At 32.3% G+C, this 21,946-nt stretch overlaps 1 protein-coding gene across 6 annotated transcripts in view; it reads left to right on the top strand.

Moving 5' to 3' along the window:
- Nucleotides 1-21,946, top strand: part of LOC124371050 (gastrula zinc finger protein XlCGF46.1-like) — a 49,248-nt gene that overhangs the window by 24,490 nt on the left and 2,812 nt on the right. Inside the window, exon 1 of one of the 6 annotated variants that reach the window (XM_046829361.1) lies at nucleotides 17,581-17,600. The exons of 3 other annotated variants lie outside the window; for them this stretch is intronic. The gene's annotated coding sequence lies outside the window, so the exon portion shown is untranslated. 2 more of the 6 variants (XM_046829356.1, XM_046829359.1) reach the window with 2 other exon arrangements.

Raw genomic sequence — 21,946 nt, 5'->3', positions numbered from 1 at the left:
CCGCCTTAAAGGCAATATCACATGATCACATTTTTTACTTTTTAAATTAGGATAATTGTAAATAAAAAAATATAATTATTCAATGATTCTTTATTTTCCATTTATTGTAGCACCTTGTGATAAACTACATTTTTTGTTTTTTTATTAGGCGCGAAAACAAATAACGCGGATGGTCTTCCGACCCGTGGACAGGCCACATTTAATTGACCATGGGAAAAACATGGATGTTTGAGATTAAGACCACAAACTTTCAACGATTGGCCTTGTGACTTATTTACAGTCATGGCGAATGCAAGACGGATCGGAAATTGAAACCGTTTAAACTTAAATGGCATGTCGGGTGGGATCATCGGGATCCTCGGATTGAGAATTTCCTCACCTTTGAGTATTGTGGTGTAAATCAAATTGTTCATCAATTTACTTACCACCAAACTTGTTCCGTTGCACAGTTTTGGTTGGTATAAGTTTCGAAGCATGATTACTACGGAACCAATATTTAGTTGTAAATTGTGCCAGGTACATCCAAGGAGTTTAAACATTCAATAGGATAGTTGGTGGCATCATCTTCATTTGTTACACAGTCAACAGATTTGAAAGAATGCAGTGTACCAATGATCTCATTCTGAATTATGTAGTCTAACCTTTGCCACGCCGGCCCATTTTCAATAAGTACGTGCCTAAAGAGCCAAGGCAAATTTGAAGCTTGTTGCATGGGCATACATAATGTACCATAACTTTTTTATTTTTCAACATAATTTAATGATTCTTTCACTGTTGTTTATCTCATTACACATTCATTTGGAATGTGTATATATTTATGTACATTATTAGCATAATAAAATGTACATGTACTTTGAAAATCCTCTTGGCACAAAAAAAATTTTAACAAAAAAAAATTTTTTGTGACTACAATAAGTGGTCAAGAAACACATATTTTGTAAAAAAGTAACACGTATCAGTAAACTATATTTAATAACCTATTTAGTGTACAGAATTTGAAAAGCTTACCTTATGTGGAAGTATGTTTTTGTTTTTTTTTTTCCAAAAATCTTATACGTATAATCAGATATGATGTTGGTGGAAACTAATAGCACTGTAGCATTATATAATAAGTTAAAAAACTGAAAATTGCACACATACACAATATTACTTGTCTCTTTGTCCTTTCTAACCAAAAAACTAACACTAATAGTCATATTTACATTATTTACAAGTAGGTTAAAATGTCCTAACACCGGTGCTGTCCAAAACAGAGAGGATGAATACCTCTCTGACAATTTTTTACATATCAATTTAGATTTCTTTCTAGGACCTCCACTTGCAGTGCTAATTTTACTACACACACAACAGTTTCTTTCTTTATTTCCAGGTATGTGTTCCATACCAAAACCATTCACTCCATTTTCCACCGGCCATATTTCGGGGTTGATTGTTTGTGTCTAGCCATTCTTGGGATAGGTCTTCAATTATGCTTATTGTAAACTGAAGCCTTGACAACTGCTTCCCAGTGCAATTCTCTTTGTTACAGTATGTAACAATTCAAAATCATGCGGGGCAAATACATTGAAAGTAACCTTTTTCCAATATTTGAGTGTTCTTCCACTCATCCAGGTAACAGTACAACATCTGATCTGATCCATCTACTCCTCCCATGTACTTATTGTACTGATCAATCATGTCAGGTTTCATTTGTATTTCGTCTCCATTGTATCTCTTTTTTACCTTTTCCACAGATTTTTACTGTACCTTTTGTGGAGAGAAGGATTACAGGTTTCTTTTGAGATTTTTTGTCCCTATAGGCCTAACATAAGTAAGTTATCATTTCTCATGTACATCTCTTGACCAACGTTCAACTTTGCCTTTATTTGATCAGGAATCCCCTTCCTATTTCTTCTAATAGTCCCGGTTATATAAGTTGATTTGCTAAATAAATATTTTAGCTAATGAAATGGAACTGAAAAAAAATTGTCTACAAACAAGTGGTAGCCTTTCCCTAAGTATTGTCCGATGCTCAGTAGCCTTGTAACAACTCTATAAGCAAGTCCATGTTCAGAGTGTCCATCCTCATCCCTTTTACCCTTGTAGCATGTAAATCCTAGGCAATACTTAGAAATAGAATCGCATATCATCCACAACTTGATACCCCATTTTATGGTGGTGTTTATTGGGGAGATATTGTAGTAGCTGTGAATGACTTTTTGTTCCAACAAGACTTTCATCTATAGAAAGTTCTCTATGTGGAGTATAATAAGTCCTGAACAGTCTATTGACATGTTCTAACAATGGGTTGAAACTTTCCAGCAGGATCATACACAGGTTCACCAGTTTTAGGGAGGGATACGGTTATCAACTAAATGAAAAAATTGGGAGGATGGCTTCAAAACGGTTTCGGCTGAACATCTCACGAAACCAAGGACTTGACTGCGACTTTAGTGTTGACCAATAAATGTCTATTGTCGGTTTCTTATTGAGCCCCATATTCAAGATGACGGCTAAAAAATGCCCTAATTTCTGCAAGTGAAACAGGTCGCCAATTATGCATTCTAGCACTAGGTGACAAATTTGGGTGGTGATTTTGCATGTAGTCATTGGCATAGCGATTAGTCTCAGTAACAATGGTTTGGAGTAAATTTAGAGTAAAAAATAAATTAAAAATATTGAATTGGCTTTGCATCACCTTGAGGACAGTGTTTTGGGCCAGGTATTTCAGTGAAAACAAAGTTTGTACTATTGCCAGGGTCATCATTTCCATTAGTTATTCTCCAAATTACAGTCTTCAGGAATGGCTTGATTGCCTAATCGTGCTCTATTGTTGAGTTGATTTGTACTATTATTAGGCCTAGGGCTAGATAAATTATTTGGATCGGCAACAAAAGTATCTGGCAGAATATGAGGAGGCCTACCCCTTGGTCTACCGCTAGGCCTACCTGTAGAAGTGGATGGTAACTGTTCTTCATCTGATGAATAGCCTAAATTATCCGACAGCACAAAGTCAGGATCTTCATCGGTTTCATTTCCAAAATATCACTAATATGTTCATCTTCACAAGAATCAGAATCTACAGTTTGATTCCTCTGATTCTAAAATATTGTCTACATATTCATCGCCGAGATCGTCATCCACAACATTCACTCCCGCTTCATTTAGTCCACTAAATAAAGTATTTTCACTAACTGGTGACTTATTACGCCCTCTTTTACTCATTTTACAATATAATATAAGTAATACACATAAAAAGTTCTTCAGAAAACAATATAAGCAAACAAACATAAACGTAAACAGCACGATGCAGACGGCTTGTTACCGTATGGCACAGACTGATCGTCGGAACAGCTGCTACCCACCAAAGTCAAAACAAATAATATAAATCAAAGCAAATAACTGTTCCAAATAGCATAAAACCACTTTTAACTTATGATTCAACTATTTAACTATCGAATAGTCGAATTTCAAATGATTTAAGTATTTTATAAGCCGACTATCGTAAATAAAAACGAACGTACTAGTATAGCGGACGCTGGCCGTTTTTCGCGCCAAAATGGCCGACGTCCGTGTAGAAGGTACGTTGGCGTGCAAAGGGCTAAGTCATCTACATCTTTATTCTTAGCTGCCAAAATTGCTCGCTCACTCAACCATTCATTATTTTTGAGGTTAGTAATGATGTTTGGGAATACTTTGTTGATGAGTTCGTCTTTCGATGAGACAAAGTTTACAGATATTCCGAGGAAATGAAATCAATCCGCTCGATTCGTCGACAGGTACTCGACCATTACCGATAGTCAACAAAACTCAGAGAAATCTTCAGCAGATGTATCGTTCAGCAATGCAACTCTCATGTTTGTTGTCAGCTGAAGTTTCCTAACATAGCGCCATAGATTCGATGATTTGAGGCAAAGCGTTTATTTTGTCGGCAGCAGTCGATCTGGGAATTACTGGCAATGTTTGGCGGAAATCGCCAGACAGTAAAATAGTTGCGCCTCCAAAACATTTTGAGTCATACGTAGATCTTACAATGTTAACGTTAAACTGCTTCCAATGCACGTTTATGCCCTATTGTGCATTCGTCCCAGATGATGATCTTCGATTCTGATAAAACTTTCGCCATAGCGGAGCGCTTTGTATTGTTGCATGTTGGTTCTTCAACAGATTGAAGATTTAACGGCAATTTTAATGCAGAATGTGCCGTACGACATCCTTCTAGCAATGTGGCTGCTATTCCAGAAGAAGCAACTGAAACTGCAATGTTGGATCTTGCACGAACAGTGGCTAAAATTACTGACATGAGGAATGTCTTACCAGTTCCACCATGTAAATATAAACCACCGTTTCCATCATCAATTGCCTTCATTAATGTATCATAAACTCCTTTTTGTTGGGGGTTCATCAGGGGCACATTTGTTTTGACTACTAAATCTAATTCCTGGTGATCATATTCACGTTCCCATTCCAATTCTCGATTAAACGCGTCATTCATTTTACGATTTGGCGCTGGCATTCCTAACCTGACTAATAAACTACCACACATGAGATAACACATGTCTTCGATCAAGAGTAAGGCCCGATTATGTATCTCCTCATTCATTTTAAGATCGGAATTTATTGAACTGACACGAATTTGATGTTAAATAACTTCTGCCATATTATCCTTGTATTTGTGCCACAGGTTAGATGGGTTCGATGGAAAGCATATCGAAATGATGATAGCAAATAATGTACGTATCTGACTTGGAGATGCAGAGATAACTGCTTTGAATTGTAAAAAATTAAAATTTGAATTGTATTATCTGGATGGTAAAGTCTATGCTTAACAGTGATTGCAGAAACAGTTGAAACAAAATTTGCTGTTTCTCTTAAGCTTACTCTATGCTTTAAAACTATAAATGTAAAGAAATTTAAAATGGTAATTAAATGATATAAACATATATTTTTCTTTTGTTGCATTATATATGTTTACAAAGAACAGCTGATTCAATTTGAACAGGCTCTTTCACTTAATAACATATGTTTGCTGCAATGCATTTCTTACGGGTATTTCCGTAACTTTTAGAGACCAGTGGGGCGGAATCCTGAATCGGGAACGGGATAAAAAGTATCCTATGTGTTTCTCCCAGTTCTTAGCTACCTCCCTACCAATTTTCAGCCAAATCGGATCAGCCGTTCTTGGCTTATAAATAGTGTAGCTAACACGACTTTCTTTTATATATATAGATAGATGAGAACGGGTAGAATGTTCATTCTGTTTATCATATCAATTTGGAGTGTGTTGAAGGGGCGATTCCTTAACCAAGACAACAAGGTTCCATGAATCTGTTTTCCCATTAAATTTATTCCAAAGAATGTTCCTACCTACCAAATCAAAAGCTTCTATCTACGTGCCTTTTGCAGTGTGTCCCAAATGCTGGTTTTAAACTAAAATATTCAGGAATAGTAAATAGTACAAAATTAGTTTATACAGTATTCTATTTTAACAATAGGCAACAGTATGTGGAGTCACAGTTCACAGAAAATATCAAAGGCATCACTTATATTTAAGTAAGGTCGTCCAGGCTAGCAAACAATTTATTCAATATTGGTTTTTTTTTCTACCTTGGAGGGATAGCTAAAAATATGAATAAGAGTAAAATTTATATATATATTTATATATATATATATATATATATATATATATATATATATATATATATATATATATATACATAACAGAATTAACGAGAAGTTCACAGGAAGAGGTAGAAATTTCTGCCTATATTGAGCCTAGCAACTATTTAAGAATTCATAAATAATAATCTGTTACTTAATTTTATAAAGTCAAATTGTATATCGTTCTTGACAAAACAAAATCTGCACAAAATTGAACTATCCCTTATAATAAGCAATGCTCACATAACACAAGAAAATTGTGCAAAATGTTTAGGTTAATCATAGATTAACACGTTTCTTGGATTAAACATGTAAGCTGTGATTTAATAAAATTTCGTCTGGAATCTTACAGCCAACAGTACATGCAACGTTATACGACCAAAGTGCACTAAAAAATCGAATTATGCCTTCATTCATTCACATTTTGTATGCGCACACACACACACACACACACACACACCACACATATAAAAAATGACTATTTGGGTATATCTCCTTTATACACTCAGAAACTACTTGACCGATCATTATGAAAATGTGTATGTTTATGTATTTTTCCAAATAAACAATGTTTGTTTTTATTGATGGAAGATTTTATTTTACTTCCCTGGTATTCATGATGTTCAAGGACTTCCCCTTGAAGTTTAATTACAGGTAGCTCATATTATATATTTTATTATTTTCTAAATTTATAGCAAGTGTGTTAAAATTACTAATTAATTTGTTTACATGTTGGCGTTAAAAAGACCATTATCATATGAAAGTAAGTAAAATAATAATATAGGATCTATTTATAAAATACCATCAAGTTTTTAAATCTCATTCCAATTATTTAAACAAAGTAATATATATGGTATCCCAGAACTGACTGGAACGTTTTTGAAACATTTATTTTTTGGCTCGGAACAAACTTATTTCTCAATATCAATATGGGTTTATGGTCCACTTTTCCGTAAGTCTATCTATTTGTTTATTTTTAATCATATATCTTAACATACCATAAGATAAAAATGTGAAATTTAGCATTGATATCTAAAATAACAGCATACAAATTTTCAAGTTTTAAAGTAAAGCTATTTCAAAATCAATAGAAACTATTAGCATAGTTAGTTAAAACATAGAAATGTGAAGAGACATAAAGTTGCACCATTTATTTCAAAATCCAATGAAACCTGATTGATAACAAATGGATTAAAATTTAATTAAATACAATTTTTTGTACAGGATATTTAATTTTTATCATAAAATCACTTTTAAATAGGCTTTTGCACTAAATGTTTACAATTTTACAGGTGCGTAGGCAGACTTATTAAGCCTAAGTAAAAAGATTTTTAGTTTTATTAAATCTCATTTAAGCGTCAGCTATGCCGGCTTCGAAGTGCACTGGTTTTTATTTCCAAAGTACAAAGTACATGATTGGACCTCCTCGGGATTTGAACCCGTGATCTCTCGGTTAGAGAGCCGAGACTATAACCATTAGTCTAGGGAGGAGGACAGATTTATAGTCACAAGCTGATTAATCCAACAAACGAAATCAGCTGAGCGCTGTTGTATAAGATATCAACATCAAACACTAAAGAGCGTACCAGATGAGAGTTGCATTTTAGTTCGCTGACTGTTACTACAACAGTGAACAAAGATTTTACTGCAGAGGAATATTGTGTTATCCATTAATTTTATAGTAAGGCTAATGGTAGTTAGAGAAGCGGAAGGCTGTTCTGAATAGATGTCACCCAAACTTTTAAACATTTACTGTTGTCCAAAACGGACTTAAAGAAACAGGAAAGTTTGAATATATTATGACTGATATTGGACATTAAAGATCTAGTTAGGAGTTAAGAGGTTGACAATAATACGTAGGATCGAAGAACATCCAACAATCTGTAAAGTCGTAGCCCGGGAATCCGGTTATGGAAAAAGCACCGAGTGGGAAGTTCTACATAAAGAGAGGCTGTATCCCCATCAGCCTCATGAAGTTCAGGCTTTGAAATCCCACCCTCACCTTCTGATTTGTTCTCGGTGTTTTTTAAACAAAGCTACAGAGAATCCTGATGTCCTGAAAATGTTTTATTTACTGATGAGGCAAGATTCAGCAGAGAGGGAATCCTCAATCGTGTGACGAAACATGTTTGTGCTGCAGAAAACTCTCACGCAGTTGTGAGAGGGTATGAAGAGAATATTACAGTAAATGTCTGGACTATATAATTTGAGATTTATTGGTAGGGCCTACATTTGTCCAAATTGCCTAACTTCACAAACGTATTTGATGTATTAAAAGATATTCTCCCTGATTCAGTTGATAATCTCCTGCTTCAAGTTAGACATGACAATGTGGTTTCATCATGACGGGGCATCAGCTCATTTTGGCAACTTTTAACGAGAGACCCAAATAATACATTTGGGCAGATGTGGATTGGACGAGGAGGTCCGATACTCTGGCCTGTACGGTTCCCTGATCTCACGCCTTTGGACTTTACCTATGGGGCCACATAAAGGACATTGTATACAGTAGACAGTAAAATGGTCTTTGTTGTTCGCTGAGGACAAGAAACAGATAAACCTCTCATTACACTTAACCCTAAAAAGGATCATTGGGCTTCTGAAGTGACAGGATATTGACGATGGGTAAGGCCGTGGATAGGGGCTGTTTCCTCTCAAGATCCGTGAGGAAAGACTGCAAGCATTACATCTCAGTCATGTCACCTTAGAACATAGATGGTCATCTCTATACAGGGCAGGGGCAGTACGCCCTTATGTCTAGGCTAGCAACTGTCTTTAACACTTAGGGAGCCTCACCTACTCTAATGGTCAACTTCAGCAGTAACCACCACTGTAGGGCTACATAAAAACACTAATGGTAGGTCAAGTTATAAAAAATCGTTCTTATAAATATAATGCCATGAACACAAATAAAAATAAAAATACTAGGCGTAACTTTTCATAATTAATACGCTAACTAATATGTGTAATAAAAATCTCACCAAGAAGTCCAGAAAGTCCACTTGCAATAACGCATAATAGAGAACAAATGTATGATTTGTTTAAAAAGAAAATTGAGGAAATAAAAATTAAAATGCAATCTACAACTTTGACATTTTCAACTAAGAAACAATGGGATAACTTTTTAGACCCACTTAAGGTTTGGGAAGTCAATTCCTAAAGTAGGTAAAGTAGGTAGATAGTAGTAAAACACTGAAAAACCCCCATATAAAAGTATTGGCTCCTATAAGGACTCTTTTTCACAGTTAGAAAACATGGCAAATGGTTTAAATTTAATTCAGTGGAATGCCAAATCACTTAAACCTCAATGGTCGGATTTATACAAACAATTTATTAGTTAGAGGACTTCTTAGTCCTAACTTCGCCTGTTAATATAAGACATATTTACTTTAATTATTAAGAATAATATTCATATAGCAATTAATTAAGGAACTTGGTTAACAGAAAATAATATTAATTAAATACTGCAACAATGTATGGATTTAAAATCCTAAAATCTCTTAAGTTGTAGAAATAATGGAGCACATCTAGACAAATTTGCAAAAGTCTCGTAAGAAGTAAATTAGATTATGGATAATTTCACAGCCAGCAAATATTTTCCTATTAATATAAGAAGGTTAGAGGTAATTTTATGAAACCAAACTCTTACATCAATGCTACATGGGCACTGTAGGAAAAATAATATAAGAAATATTAACTTTATCCAAAACCAATATTTAAAAATGCTGAAGCATCAATAATCCCTCAATTTAAGGAGAAACTTAATAATAGAATGAGTAGTGTACAAAACAATTGCCCAAAGTAATCACCCAGCTCATTTAAGTTTAATGTATCTTAATTCAATTTACAATGATATGCAATATTGAAAACATAAAAAACCTTTATTTCTTGAAACTTAAAACTGTCACCCAGATGAGCCCTAGCTTTGCTAACCATTCTGAACACAAAAATCAATGGCATTTTAAGGAACCGCTTTTCCTTACTTGTGACAAACATAAACCTATTTGTAAGTCAAGTATAAATTATATTGAAATCTCTAAGAAATATCAACATTTTCAGGTATTACAACAAAGTGTAAGAGAATGTATAAACATTACCTACGAATGTTTTACAGAGACGGTCCTAAACAAGAAACTTCAGTGAAGTCTGTTACACGACTTGTGGTACGGCTAAATCCTATCTTGTAATAAGTTCGAGTAAGAGCCTCACACGTCGACTAATGTGATAATATCTGATAACTTCGGTGATACATACTTGTATCGACTCCGTGGACAATGACGGATGGGGAGTGTTTATACAGGAAATACAGCCGTAGATGTTGCAGGATACATAGATATTTGATGCATACAATAATTCTCAATTAATATTAGCCAATGACAATGTACATACAACAGTTCCTACTCTATATAGGAGACCAACGACCATAGACCTTACATTTATAACACCAAACATGTACTTAAACTTACAAAAATGGAAAATCTATAGCGACCCAATGGGAAGTGATTATCTTCCAATTATCTTAAACTTTACCATGTATAAAAATGTAGATGACCAAATACGGAACGGAGACAAAAAAAGCTTAGAAATTATACTAAAGCTAAATGGACAGACTATACAAATTTCATAGAACAAAAAATATCCAACGAAATAAGTCTTGAAATAATAGGCCTTTCTCGGAAACTAAAAATTGTAATGCAGAAAACTTATACAACATTCTTAATGAAGCAGCAGAAAAATATATACCATTTAAATGAACAATTAAACACACTAACGACATTACGACAAAAAAATGGTGGACTCCAAACTGCTCTAAACAGTTGCTCACCGCAGATTATTATTTAAAATATTTAAAACTAACATGGCAGCCTACAATTACAATAATTATCAAAGAGCACAACTAAAAGCGAAAGAAATTATAAAACATGCAAAAAAATAGCATGGGAAAACTTTTGTGCTGAAATAAGTGACAAAAAATGTTCACAATATGCATGGAAAGTCGTTAAAAAAATTAAAAACAAGAACCCTAACTACTCAGACCCACTTATATATAATACAGATTTGTGTGACAAGGTCATGAAACAAATTGTGCCAGACTATGTTGCAACACTTACAGAGATCAACTTTCCTAAATCAATACCAGAAAATAGGCCTACTCACGTACTGGAAAACAACTTTACAATAACCGAATTAGAGGCTTTGACAACATAACTTATAGCAAGATAAATAATCTTCCCCACAATGGAAAATTGATCATTTTAAATCTAATAAATGAAGTTTGGAACAATAGAATCCCTATACCGAAGGAATGGAAACACACCTATCTTCAATTTATCCTCTAACCTAACACTGATAAAAACAATGAAGAATCTTACCGACCGATGTCACTTATCTCATGTCTAATGAAGATTTTCAATTCCTTAATTAAAAAACGTTTTGAATGGTTTGTGGAAAAAAATAACATAATACCGAACACTCAATATGGATTTAGGAAGAAAAAAGGATGCGGTGATTATCTTCTTCACCTCATTACGGAAATCAACACTGCAATGACATACAACGAATATTCACTTGCCGTATCACTTGACCTTACCAAAGCATGATAAGGTAGAAATGTTAAAATATGATATACCGGTAAAAATTGTTCAACATTGCCATAAATGGTTAACTGGACGACAAGTAACACTGGAACACCCTAGCGTTCACTGTAGTAGAATAACCAACAGAGGCTTACCTCAAGGCAGTGTCTTAAGTCCCCTACTCTTCTCTATATATATCTCTGACATAGTTCTGGAACTCTCTATTCAGATTAACTCACTACAATTTCACTACAATCACTACAGGCAGATGACATAATAATTTATCGTTCACATAAAAACTACGAAATAGTTCATACAAAAATACAAGAAACTCTTAGTAACCTAGAAACATACTCACACAAAAATAGACTGGAGTATGACCCTAAAAAGAGTAAGACTATTTGTTTACCAGAAAAAAAAGATTTGATCTAAATAATATAACCCTCTTCCTTGGTGGACTGCTCATCCAAAATGTTGATAAAATTAAACTACTAGGAGTAATAGACAACAAACTCAACTTCAATGAACATATTATTTCTGTTCAAAAACAATGTTTCAAGGACATAAATATCTTACAAATAATGTCCAGTGCGCAAAATGGGGCTCATCCAGAATTTATCCTTAGAATCTATAAAGGATTAATTAGACCCAAACTTGACTACACGAGTTTTTCATTTGGACACGTTTCTAAAAGAAGTTTAATTAAACTAGACATGGTACAAAACCTATCACTAAGAACTGCCATAGGAGCATATAAAACTACACCAATCATAGCCCTAAATTCTGAAACTGCAATTCTTCCTCTACACAAAAGGAGGCTGCTACTTACCGAGAAATTAATTTATAAGGTTATGACAGACTTAGAACACCCAGCAAACAATGCCTTATTGTTTCTCCACTTTACTAAAAGCAATTTTCAATACTGGCAAAAGAAAAAGACTCCTTTATATTTGGAATCAGTGATTAACATATCAAATTTATACCTAGGCCTAAAACAGAACCATATCTCTGAAAGAACCAACGAATGGAAAACAAATATCCCTATCATAATGGCAAAAAAATCAATTTGAATGTCTAACAAACTATGAAAATTTACAAGAAAAGAAAAACCAAATTAACACTATAGGATTTAGACAGATTCATAATCTGACAGTAAACATAACCTATAAAAATAACTTGTTTTTTTTCTATTTTATTGCCAAATAAAGTTTTTGGCAAAAGGCTCGGAACAATTATTCCACGTAGCCTATTTAAAAGCTTCTATGTTATGGTTGCCATTATAGTTAATTTGTTAGTGTACATCTGCTTATAATTACTTCCAGAGGTTTTTTTTAATTTTCTTTCTCTATTTATTTATTTTTTTATCACATACAATTTACTAGACATATAAGTTTCACAAGTGTTATTTTAATATTATCTCCACTCATCTATTATTTGGTGTTGTTTGTGTTTTTGTCCTATTAGTGTAGTGTTAGTAAAAGCAGGGATTTCTCTAAGGATTTTTTATCCATAGGATACTTAGGATTGGAAAAGCTGAGGTTAGTCTTCTCACCTGGGGCCTGTCAGGTATAGCCTAACCCGAAATTGGTGGGCCAGGGAATAAAGACCCCAGGATACCAGGAGACATATATGTTTCCTAGTGTATCAGTGTTTAATTTATATTGTTTTTATTATTATTATATATTTTTATCGATTACTGATATAAATTTTAAAATCTCATTATATAGCTCCATATCTAAACTTCGTAGAATTTCTATTAATTTCTCTTCATTGGATAAATTGGTTTTAATTTTGTTAATTTTTTTAAAGCATTGCTCTCTAGCAAAATGTTGCTTAGTACATTCCATGATTAGATGGCCTACAGTTTCTTTTACTCCCATAGTACACTGTAGGCACAATGGGGTAAAATATTGTTTGATTCGAAAAAGATGATAATTTACCCTAGCATGTCCAAATCTTAATCTACATAAGTTTATTACCTTCCATCTTTGTAATTTATTGTTTTGAAACCAAGGATATTTAGAAAATTTAGGTTGAACTTTTTTATACCATTGACCTGATTTATTCTCTTCAACTTCTTTCATAAATTTATTAACATGATATTTCCTTTGGTACATCCTAAAGTCTTCCATTGGTATTTGTGTTGTATCACATTTTTCGCCATTATCTATGGCTTCTTTGGTTAATTTGTCAACTATTTCATTGTTTGTTATTCCTATATGTCCTGGAACCCATTGAAATGTGATTTTTTTCTTAGTCATAATAGGGTCTGCAATAATATTCATAATTATCCCTTCACCCTTACCGGTATAGCTTGTAGATTCGATTGTTTTAATAGCTGCTTGAGAATCTGAGCATATAATTATTTCTTGATTATTTAATTTATTTGCATGGGAAATTGCTCTATATATTGCAAATAGCTCTGCTGAAAAGCTTGACATGTTTTTATTTAAGGTATATTTTTCCACATAATCATTGGAAGGATCAAATATGGCTGCTCCGGTACCTTTAATGGTTTTTGAGCCATCTGTATATATTATTATGCAGCTCTTAGGATATGTGCTCATTAGACATTTGAATTGCTGTTCCAAGACCCTACTATTAGTATTCTTCTTTGAATTTATATTTTCACCAATGATTGGCTTAAAGGTCAATTCATGTTTTGTTAAGTATACTGGGATGTTCAAATCACTATGCTTAGTAATCTGTTCCTGATATTCATCAATATTAGGGTTAAACCTGTATAAGCTATTAACTGCTTTAATATATGATGGTATTTTCTTTTTATTCCAATAAATGTTGTTCATTTGCATATTTAGATAGCCTAATTTTGTGTAGGCCGGGTGTTCCTTATTTGTCATTATCTTATAGACCAGTCTTTCAGTGAGTATATCTCTTCTTATACGTAATGGTAATATTGAACTTTCCATATTTAGTGCCATAATAGGGGTGGATTTAAATGCTCCTAAAACTATTCTTAATGCATTATTTTGTAATGTATCTAGTCTTTTCAAAATATTGTTTGATACATGACTGAATAAGAAACTACAGTAATTTATCTTTGTGCTAATTATGTTGTTGTATATTTGCAGTACTAATCTGGGGTGAGCCCCTCTTTTACCACAAGATATGCTTTTTAATATATTGAGGTCCTTTTGACCCTGTTTTTCAAAGCTATAAATGTGTTGTTTAAAGCTAAGTTTATTATCAATATTGATTCCAAGTATTTTGAATTTATCAACCACCGGTATAATTTAGTTGTCTATTTTTAATTCATAATTTATTTGTTGATTCTTCTTCCTTGTAAATATCAACATTTTACATTTATTTCCATTTATTTTATGATTCAATTTATTGAATAAGTTTTCCAAATTGTATAGGCCTTTTTGGAGGTTTTCCTTAGCTAGGTCAGAGTTTTTATTTGAGGTATATATTGCAATGTCATCTGCATACTGTATTGAGAATGTTCGGTGTGGTAAAACTTGATTTATTTCTGATACATAGATTGAAAAAAGTGTGGACTTAAAACGCTCCCCTGTGGGATGCCTTTATATGTGACTTTTAGTTATTAGTCCTTCTTGTAACACTATTAGCTCTCTATCACTCAACCAATTACTGCAGTGTGCTATAAATCTTGTTGGGATATTAAACTTATACATTTTACCTAACAGGGTTGGTACATGTACATTGTCATAGGCATTGCTGATGTCTAAGGAAGTTAGGAAAAACTGTTCATTATGCGTAAGTGCTATTTGAATCTCTGTAATTAAGAATAGTAAATAATCTCCACAGCCTCGTTTGCTACGAAAACCATATTGTGAATCCGGAATAATTTGTTCTTTTTTAACAAACTATTCTAACCTATACTTGATCATTGTATTAAGTATTTTAATAAAACATGGAATTAATGCAATCGGCCTGTACGATGTCTCATCATATTTATCTTTGTTTGGTTTAAGTAATGCTATTATTTTAAATTTTTTCCATGCATTCGGTATTTTTATTTTATTGTTCCATATATCATTATAGATATTTAATAATATCTTTAAAGCTTTAACTGGTAAGTTTTTAATTAGGCTATATGAAATGCCATCTATACCTGGTGCAGAATCTTTTTTCTTGCTTTTTAAAGCTAATTCTAATTCGAGATATGTAAAATCCTCCTCCAGGGGATGTTTTGTTTCTTTTATAAGAGGGGTAATCACTTCATTATATTGTGGAACATAGTCAGGAACTATATATTTCATAAATTTGTCTTGTAAATTATTATTGTTTAATATTTCATTCTTCTCAGGAATATTTAAGTTCCTAATTTTTTTAATTATCCTCCAAGCATATAAGTTAGATTGTTTATAACTTATTTTCAGACATAGTTTTTCCCACCCTTCTTGTTTAGCTGATTTTATTGTATCTCTTGCTTTTAATTGGGCTACTTCATATTTATGGTAGTTTAAGGGGGTCATGTTTTTTTTTTTAATATTGAACGCTAGCCTTCTCTGAGCTATGGCCTTCGAACATTCTTCTGTCCACCAGTTTTTATGAACAAATCCTGCCTTATTATTTACATTTGGTAATTTTATTTGAAGTATTGCAATGTCTGCAGCATCTAGTATTAATTGTTGTAGTTTTTCTATTAGTTTTTCTGAATCGTTGTTATCTATAAAATCTATGTTGTTTTCTATAAAGTTAGAGTATAGGGACCAGTCGGCTTATTTAATATTTCTTTTTTGTGTTAAGCCTATGTATATTTTATTTTTTTCATTAGGTATGTTATGAGAATTTACATTGAAAGTCATAAGAATAGGATAATGATTACTTCCCATAGGATCTTTCCCTACCTCCCATTTAGTTACGAACGGATATAACACATTTCTGACAACAGTTAAATCAATCGTGGATTGTTGTCTACAAATGTTAGGTATTGTAGTATATTCGTTATTATTTGCTAATATAAACATGGATTCACTAAGGTGTTTAAAAATATCACTTCCCCTTTTGTTGGTTTTTTTTACAGTTCCAGAATGAGTGGTGAGCATTAAAATCTCCACCTGCTACAGTAAACCCTTTATTCTTAGAAAAATATTTTCATACCAAAAGTTCTGATTTATTTTTTTATTTGTACAATATATATTATACACCATTATATTTTTTTTTAATTTTGTAATTGTTAGTGCTAAAATTTGAACATTCTCAATGTTAATTTCTTTTTCTATTCTAAATTTTAGTGATTTATGTATTACACACATAACACCCCCATAGCCATCTTCCCTATCTAACCTAACTATGTTGAAGTTACTGTCTTGTAGTCTGTCTGTCTTGTCTAGCCAGGTTTCCTGAACTAGAGCAATATGAATTTTATTTTTTAATAGAAAGTTTATAAGTTCTGACCACTTGTTTTTTATAGCTCTTGCATTCCACTGAAATAAGTTTAGTTCTAGGTCTGTGAATGTCATTGTCTTGATTTGCCAAAGATGCCTCAACTAGTGGAGATATTGTAAAGGACATAACAATCCCCATAGAAGACTACATGCGAGGGAGAAAGAAAGACAAAACTAGAAAATATAATATGGAAATAAAAGAGTCCCCAAAAGGCAGATGGCACAAAAAAATACAGCCTGTCATTCCCCAAAAACCCTGGTTTTCACAAATAACTCTGAACAGACAGGACACAATTACAATTTGTAGAATAAGACTAGGCCATGCTAGAGTTAACAAAATATTACATTCTAAAAATCAATACTTTACACCTTTGTGTTTACAATGCACACTAAATCACGACGAAAAGCTAGAACATTTGATATTTGAATGCCCACATTATTATACTTTCAGATACCAGCATCTGAAAGAAACATTAAAAAAATACCAACACAATCTAACCCAAGCTCTTAAATCAAACCAAATTGAAATATATAACGAAATAACTAATTTCTTTAGACAAATCAAAAGAAAAATGTAATTTTAAAGTTACACAGAAACTCACTCCAACACTAACTCATAAATGTGGTAATGTGGTATTCATCCGCGGCCTACCTCCCCATTTCTGGGATAGGAAAGCTTGATGGGCCCCTAGCAAAGAAAAGTGACCCACCTTTTCCATTCTGAAAACCCTTCTTATCTTAGATATCCTGATCTTTTCCAACACTACAAAGACAAAATAACGCTGGAATTATGTTGAGTGATATATGTATGGTAAAAGTCAACCTATTGACCTCTGATTAACAAAAATTGCTGTCAATAATCAGTATGTAACACTAACTTTGTTTGTTTGTATCTAATTGTAGATCATCATAATCAAGAATTCAATCTAAGGGTGAAGCAACCGCAAAAGTGAACTGCGAGGCTGGATGGATAAAAAAGCATAGCCTAAAAGAAGAGGAAAAAACTGTGAGAAGAGCACGTAGATCTAGAGGCAATAGTTTGTTGGTTTTGTTATTTGTTAATGTCGTTGTCATGTTTATTTTCTTTAGAATCGTAATGTATTATTTTTGACGTGAATGTAACATAATTCTTATTGCCTAAAATTATTATATAAAATCTATATTGGATAATATATAAATTCTTTCGATAATAATCGACTAAGAAGTGTAAGTTGCTTATTCAATTCTCCCTCAATATTGTTTAACCCTATCAGTGCCAACATCTAGGTTACCGGACGCTTTTAAGAACATCTATTATAAGTATAATGTAATATTTTTGTGCATATTTTATATCAGTTTGCATTAAAAATAAACGTACTTTCTGAAGTAAGTTAGTATGAATCGTTCAAGGTCCCCACTGAATGAAAATACTCGTAAGTAAATACATAGTGGGAGAGAGTACCTAAATTACAAGTTGTAACATTTATTTTATTCTGTTAGTTTTTATAAATAGCCAAAATCATGTTAGGCCTACTCCTTTTGTTCTATTTTATATAGGCCTATTATAGAGTTATATAGGCCTAGTTATTATTATGGCTATCACTCATAAGAAATGTACTAGAGTCAGTAAAAGAAATGGATGATTTATTGACAATCAAGGTATAGGCAATATTTGAGTTCCTCAAAAAAGTGAGTGACAAAAAATGCTATATTTGTATTTTTGGTGATAATTTAATAAAGGTTAGTGGATATGTTTAAAATAAAGTATCCTTTAAGTAAGCTTGATTTTATTAAGTGTCAAATTAAAAGAGAAAAATACTCTTTTTACATTTTATTGTTAATTATTATTTTTCTTGTTGTATAAGAGGTTTATGAGTCTTTTCAATATTAATACATATTTTTGTTAAACATAAATGTTTTAAAAATTTGCCAATAAATAACAAATTTATGACCTTTTCTAATAACATATGCAAATGCTAAAATTTTTGCATGGCACTTTTGGATACATGTGCAAAAATACCTTTGACATTATTCACCAACATTCCAAAATAATGTCTGGCACTGAAAGGGTTAAAATGAATGAACTACGACTTTTTAATAAACGTATTTAGTTCTGATGTCATAAGTATGTGCAAAAATACCATAACATATTGTCTATAATTGTATAAATGTTTGTTTTGTATAGTTATGAAAAATAAGTATAGTTTTATTTTCTATAATATTAACTTAAATGGGTAGGGTACGATAAGCGGACCCAGTTTTTTATATAGAAATTGGCAACCGATATTACTTATATCATAACCATCGATATAATCAATCAATACTAATTAATTATTTTGAACAATGAACTAATTAACTTAAATTATATATATCAACAGCTGCAAACACTTTCAAATAATAAACGTAAGGTAATATTTCAATTTTAAATAAGTAACATTTCATTATTAAGAATGGCAGTCAATTTTAGAAAACTACACAACATTGCATTGAAAGATGATAGGACATGTTTTACGTGGCTTCAACACGTTGGACTCATACCGAAAAACCCATTATGTGAAATTTGTGGGAAAGAAACAAATGTGACTGTGAGAGAAGCAAATATGGTCGTCTTATGTTTTCCTAATTTTGGTTATAATAGTTTGTTTTATCATTGTTAATATTAAATTCACATTTAAATTTAAAACATAAGTTTGTTATTGGGACTATAGATACTTTTATATCGATTGATAGTCTAGGATTTGAGATGCGAATATTAGGTATCGATGATTACATTCTTCGATATAAAACACCGGGTCCGCTTATCGTACCCTACCCACTTAAATACCTATATTTCTTTTACGTTAAAAATATAGTTCACTATAATACAATGTTAAAAGCCTAACACTCAATTTGGTTCAACATTATTGGGCTGAAGTATAATAACCGGCTCCCAACACAATCGAACCAACACTTGAATGACCAAACTTTTGATTAGAACGATTTAATGCTGTCAGACATGTGTACCATGTAAAGGGATAAGTAAAAGTACTACGCCCCTCAAACTTAGTAGCGATAAAGTTGTGGTATATTCTATAACCTAAAGTGCATATATTTCTTTTACATATGGAAATATAATACAATCTTTAAAGTCTTAACGTAATTCAATTTGACATTATTGTTCCAAATTAATGTAAACAAAATTAAATTATTTGAGTAATGGCTGCTAGAGACAGAAAATACTCTTGTTTGTCAAAAACCTATTAGAAATTAACGTGTTGAGATATTACGTTCCAGTAACCTCTTACCATTGTAACTGATCTAAACCAACGTAATCTGACGTCGTAGAAGTTGGATGATCTGTAACATGATCTGAGGTCGGGAAAGCACCATCCAGAAATGCCCTTGGCCATCAATTCGGGCTTTGGTGGCGCCTTTTGCACTCCCAGCACTTGTGAAAAATAAAGAAAACAACCCTCGAGATAGTAACCAAATTCAAACTTAGATTAAATGATCGCTTGTAAAGGTTATCTTTTAACTTTGGTACTACTAGTAACATATTTATGATAACCTATTCTAAACCTACTTATATCGCAAATCATTAATATTTAATATTTCCATTCCTAGTCTCATTGTTTTTACGAAATGACTGCGGCTGTTATTATTAGAACAAAACATTCAGCCCAGTTGAAATGCTGTAGATGGAGCTTATATTGGTTACTGTTAACTTAAATACATTAAAACATAAAACCAATATTTAATAGTACTTTTATTTTTTGTGATGTGTTTGAAGAAGATAGCCTCGCTATCGAAAGACCTCACAAAAAATAAAAGTATTAAATATTGGTTTTATGTTTTAATGTATTTAAGTTATTCAGCCTAGTTGTTACTGAAATAACAATATCCCCGTAAGTTTTCCACCGAATAACCTGTTACTGGCACTAATACTGCCTATCTGTAATGGAACTATATTGTTATTTGAAATACGTATTGTGTACTTTGGTTCGACATTTTGTTTTAAGTATTTTTAGATAGACATGAATATCAAGGAATAATTCTATTGGGGTGGTGGCTGCTTATTATACTGCAATCATTATTGTTCACAATTAATTCAAAATAAGTAAAATTTTAGTAATGGTATTGACTAATGGCCACAAGTACAATGGTAATGTACATGTATTATTTGAATCACAAGGTGTCGGACAAGTTTATCCTCCAAAATAACAAAAAGTAGCTAAATGTTACATTGTTTTATTTGTTACATTTGGTTCTTTCTATATCAAATCAACAAATAAAAAGAGTTTTTACTTTGAACATTTCAAATTTTGTTGAAACTTGTTTTATTTATACTCTCTGAGAACCTGAACTAAAATATAATAAAAAAAGTCTATCCCTTTTACCCACCCTACTCCTAACTATAGTTGAACATGTCTTCATGCTACAAATCTTCTCTTCTTGCTTGCCTACCAGTGCAGAATCTGTACTGGAGTATTCAAGACAACAGTAGGTTCCCATTCATGACCAGTTGCTTGACCCAGCTGACTACCATGTTCTCTCGCGGAAGCGGCAAATTGAAATTTATAGTAGCACTCGCAACAACATACCACTGTCAGGACATTTTTGGGGTCATTTGAACCTGGTTTCGTTGGTATTTCGGAGTTCCTTTTGAAAAAATATTGTGAATTTGTTTTGTTTATCCCTGAATCTAAATGTCTATTCTGAACTGATTACTTTCCCGATGCCTTTTAGTTATATACTTGTGGAACTTGATAATTCGTAGACGTGCAGAAAAGTGGATCGAATACGAGTATATATCGTACCTATTAAAGTATAACTAACGTTCAGTGACAGAATTACATGGTTAGTCTAAGTAAATAAATTAATTAAGGGAGTAATGTTTACTAATGTTCAAAGACGTTAAAATAATGATTGTTCTAAATCTGTATATATATATCTGCTTGATCGATGGTAAGGGATCTTTAAATAACCTACGTAGAAGAAAACAAACCCATGATTATAAAGATGTCAAAATAATTATTCTTCTAAATCTGTATATATATATATATATATATATATATATATATATATATATATATATACATCTTCTAGACTTAGTATTAGTAAGATTAGAAAAGCCAGAACGAGTATGTATGAAGATTGAATTATTTAATAAACTGCCTAAGAATGCATGGGATGTGCCCTTAAAACAGTTAAGAAAAGTAATAGATAATTGAAGAAAAATAATGTTTACTCTATTGACGAATTTTCGGCCTGTGGTATTATCACATTAAATTTTTAAGGTTTGAATTAGGTGTTTGCCTAATTTTCAGTAACTATTATATAGTTTTTGTCATTGTAATTTATATTTCGGTATTAGTATTTCAATATAATATTGCA

The sequence above is a fragment of the Homalodisca vitripennis genome, unplaced genomic scaffold, assembly GCF_021130785.1.
Source record: "Homalodisca vitripennis isolate AUS2020 unplaced genomic scaffold, UT_GWSS_2.1 ScUCBcl_872;HRSCAF=3758, whole genome shotgun sequence".
Lineage (NCBI taxonomy): Eukaryota > Metazoa > Arthropoda > Insecta > Hemiptera > Cicadellidae > Homalodisca > Homalodisca vitripennis.
This window is presented reverse-complemented; position numbering and strand designations above follow the sequence as displayed.